Source organism: Fukomys damarensis, unplaced genomic scaffold (genome assembly GCF_012274545.1).
Source record: "Fukomys damarensis isolate Sample0158 unplaced genomic scaffold, DMR_v1.0_HiC HiC_scaffold_73857, whole genome shotgun sequence".
Taxonomy (NCBI): domain Eukaryota; kingdom Metazoa; phylum Chordata; class Mammalia; order Rodentia; family Bathyergidae; genus Fukomys; species Fukomys damarensis.
The window spans coordinates 1-4,422 of NW_022974769.1; the positions used below are offsets into that span (position 1 = coordinate 1).

The following is a 4,422-nucleotide window of genomic DNA, read 5'->3' on the forward strand; positions in this document are numbered from 1 at the left end:
TCACATCTGGCAGAAATAGACAAATTTTGCAAGATTTCACTAGATGACAAATAAAAGCAACATAAGTGTAATGACTATAAGATTCGATGCCCAGCCTACTGACCTGAAATGCTATTTCTTCTCAAAATAAACAATAAGCCTTCACCATGTTACGTGAGATGTAAAAGCAAATAATTTTCCTAAAATAAGTATATAACTATTGAATGATCTGCCTGAATCAGGTACTATTAAAGTTCTTTCTGTACTCACTTCGTGGTTACAGTCAGCACAGAAGGTTGTCACGCGTGCCCTTTCAGATGACAGAATGGAAGCACAATGACCTCCGTGAGTGGAATAAGGATGTGCCATGGACAGGAACCAAATACCATCAATGAATGTAAACATTATATGCAGGAACAAGAGCTAAGATCAATAATACCAGAGAAAGGTAAACCAGGGTAGGGCTCGGAGGGTGCGGGGAAGAGGAGGTAAGGGGAGAGGAATTAAAGAAAGAAACAAGCTGCAGTCTGCACACACTCCCCAAGATGACTGTAAACTGCGTGCACTGCCAGCATGTGGCAATAAAAGGTGTACACGTAGGTGTTAGAAGAATGACCAGTTCTGTATGTACAAAATGACTTTCTATGTTCTTATTGTCATTTTAGTTAAAGAATTTCCCCTAAGTTAATACAGTCTGCAGATCACTCAGAGCCAAAGCAACCTTTAATATACACAAATCAGGATGTTTATTGTTGAGGTGAAGACAAATGGGAAAAGCAGGCAAACTGTGTGTTCTCAGACAATTGTTCTGTGCTTTCTTTCTCCTCATGTGTTTTTGTATTTTTAAGCAAGTGTGAAAAATTTTTAAATTATTAGCCAGACAGGTGATGCCCGCCTCTAATTCCAGCATTTAGAGAGCCTGGCACAGGAGGATTGCAAATTAGAGCTTGCCTTTTCTGTTGCTGAGACAAGTATCCAGCACCCACAAGCTAAGTGAGGAAGGGTGTATTTACCTCACAGTTTGTAGAGGTTTCAGGCCATAGTTGGCTGGCTCTAAGGCAGGGTGGCTTGGCAGAGGGGCATCACAGAGGATAAAGAGTCCATGGCATCTCAAGGCAGGCAGAAGGCAGCAAGCAGCAGGAGCAGCAAACCTGCCCTCCTCCTGTCGCTTCAGGGATACCTGGCTTTAGGCTGGTGGGGCACCCTTAATCCTATCATCACACACCCTAGTCCAGCCACCTTTGACACTCTCTGCCTGTGACAGCATGAGGCTATACACAAGCTATAAGAGAGCTCAACCTGGGCAACGTAGCTACACAACCAAATCTTGTCTCAAAATGTAAAAGTTAAAAAGTAGCCTGGGATATCATTCAGTGCAAAGGTTCAGGATTCAATCCTTAGATCCACACACAAGAAAATGAATCGTCACACAATATCAGTAAGAAGTTCAAACAGTATTACCAAATATTATTTTACTGATTTGAGAACTTACGTTTCTTTACTCTTTGTATATATTGGAGTATCTTATCACCAGAAAAGTGAGATTGCCCCAATAATTGTCCATGACGTACCATCAAATCTTGTATGAATACCGAACTGCTATAAAAACGAACCCATTCTTTTAAGACTGCAGTGTGGCTAGTTCCCCCACTGGTCTTGGAATCGGGAAAATGAATCAAGAAGACTGAAAAACTACCTGTGATCCCACCTCCCAACCTAAGTGACCCAACCTTGTCTAGGCCTGCCTCTCCTAGCCTCAGAAGGTATATTTCACTGGTATGTGGCTTTCAACTCCTTAGAACAGAAAGAAATATAATGGTAACTGCATGGGATTGCCAATAATTGCTTTGAACTGAATCTTCATCACTTGCTTTTCTGCTTCTCACACTTATTCTTGATTTCCACATTCTGATTTTGATTTTGACACCTATTTCCTGTTTCTATAGTGGAAAATAGTCAGACCACTTTCTGTATGTAAGGTACGATAGCTTCGTTCTCCGATGACGCCCCCTTCTAGGATAATGACTTCCTACTCTCAGAAAATGATTCGATACCCTGGCATGCTGGCACACACCCGTAACATCAGCACTTGGAAGACTGAGGCATGAGGATATCCATGATTTTGAAGCCAGGCTGGGCCAAATAGTGAGATCCTGTCTCAAAAATTTTTTTTCATAACAATAGCCATTTGTACCATATGGAGAACATTAGATTCTCCAGTATTTTATCTTATTTTTCTCATAATTTATACAATAAGAGTGCACACTATGTTAAAGTGAAATTACTAAAATTATTTGAGCAGGTAACTTTATGAAGTATAAAGTGTTTAGTACCATGTAGATAATTCTTGGTTTGTGCTACTGAAAAATAATTATAAACAATTTGTTTCTAGTAGTCATTATAAATATCATTATTGGTCTTTTGAGTGATCTTGAACACACTATGTAGACCAGGGTGTACTTGAATTCTCAGAAATCCTCCTGCCTCAGCCTCCCAACCATTACAAATGTGTACCACCATGCCCAGCTTGTTTTCATTATTATAGAAACAACAACAACAACAACAACAACAACAACAACAACAACAACAACAAGAGCAACAAATAGACATCTTGAAGTGTATGAAAGTTCAACAGAAGGAGGGAAGAATAGCCGGGATTGAGACCAGGGTCTGAGGGACTCTAGGTTCCGCTCCCTTCTGGTATTTTTGTCCATGTCATGATTTACAGAAATCTTTGAAGTTACTTTCTCTTTGCAGGATGCTGAAGGGACTATGAATCCAGAGAATCTGAAACATAAAGGTGCCTGCTGAAGGATGATTCAGTTTCTAGGGAGTTGCTGCCATACTCTGCAAGGGTGGGCTGTGTGTGACCCTTGCATCCACAGGAAGACAGGTGAGCACCCGGGATGGCTCTGCCACAGCGCCCTCTCCCCAGACTCTGGAAGTCTTCCTCCAGGAGTCCTGAAGTCTTGGCCCTGACTCCAGTCTGACTGGGTTCCTCCCACCATCCACTGTCCATGCACTTGGGTGCCTGAGCTGCAGTGAGTCCTGAATCAGCTTCTTAATGACACGGCCTGCTTCCACCGCCAGCCTACGTCCGTCCCTTGCCTAGGCCTGTGACCGTGGCACCTCTCAGCAGTGGACGCAGAATGGCAGAGGGCGTGTCCAAAAGTAGCAGCGCTAGCATCTCCCCGGCCCCAAAGCCTGTGAGCAGCTGAAGATGGAGGCCTGAATAGACAGGATGATGGTTCCGCTGTCCTCTGCGGACCTCCTGGGGAGTGTGAACCCTGGGGACTGCAGGATCCCCTCATCATCCCAGCACTGGCACCACAGAACCCTTGCAGAGGGAAGTTCTTCTGTACCATCCTTTGAGGCCTTCGGTGATGGACAGCTCCCTTTCTGCCCATCCTCCCAAACACCGAGCATGCTCTTAGACCCAGGGACACCACCCACCTCCACCTGGTCTGACCTACCAGGCTGGGCTCCTCTCACTTTTTCATTGTATGCTTTGGGGTATTCAATTTCCCTTTTTTCATTTTATACATCATTTTCATTCGTGGCAAAGAACACCGGACAGTTTTATACCCAAATAACAAATGTATCATGGAAAAATAAGTATGGATTAAAGATTTCCCAATATTGAATCCTCACATCTCAACTTAAAATGCATCAGGATAATAAACGTCAGTGGATCATTTGTACCATATGTAGAACACTTATTGAAATGAGAAATTATCCCCTAATAACTCTATCGCCTCTATGGCCAATGAGAAGGTGGGGACCAGTGGACATGTGTAGGTAGCCTCCGTCTCCTGCCTCGAGGCAGCAGCTGTGGGGCTTTTCCTATGTGACCTTTCCGTGATCCTCTGAGAAAGGAATAGCTTGCAGGATGGGAACAGCATGGGCCCCTCTGGGCCTCTGCCCTGTAGGAACAGACAGGAGTGCCACACTTTGAGACACACCACCCACTGGTCTGAGCCTTGACTTCTTCACCTGTTTGAGCCTCCAACAGTAAGTCGGTGAGTGTAGGCCTGCTTTACAGAGAGGGAAATGGAGGCACAGGGATATGACATAGTGTGCCCAAGGTTACACAGAGTGAGCAGGAAAGCAGGACACCTTCACGCAGGCTGGCAGCCTCTAGATGCCCCAGGTGCATTAGCACTGGCATTCCTGGACCAACAATGCCTAGATGACCCTCCTGCCACCCTGTTGAAATCCATCAAATCCATGGGTCTGAGTTTCTTCCAAACCATCTGATAGGAAACTGCTTCTCCTTTGTCTCTGGTAGAGTCTTGTTCTGGGCTGTACTGAATACTACTCTGTGCCTGAGCAGTTCCAACTTGAAAATTGAGGACAAGGGCAATTATTCCTCCTGCCTTTCTGTGCGGAAGGCATTTGAGAGACAATCTCATTATCACTCAGAACAAACACATATAGGGAAGG

General features: G+C 44.3%; 1 pseudogene; it reads left to right on the forward strand.

Annotated features, from left to right (window-relative positions):
* Positions 1-2,729: 2,729 nt before the first annotated feature.
* Positions 2,730-4,141, forward strand: LOC104872217 (annotated as a pseudogene).
* Positions 4,142-4,422: the final 281 nt, after the last annotated feature.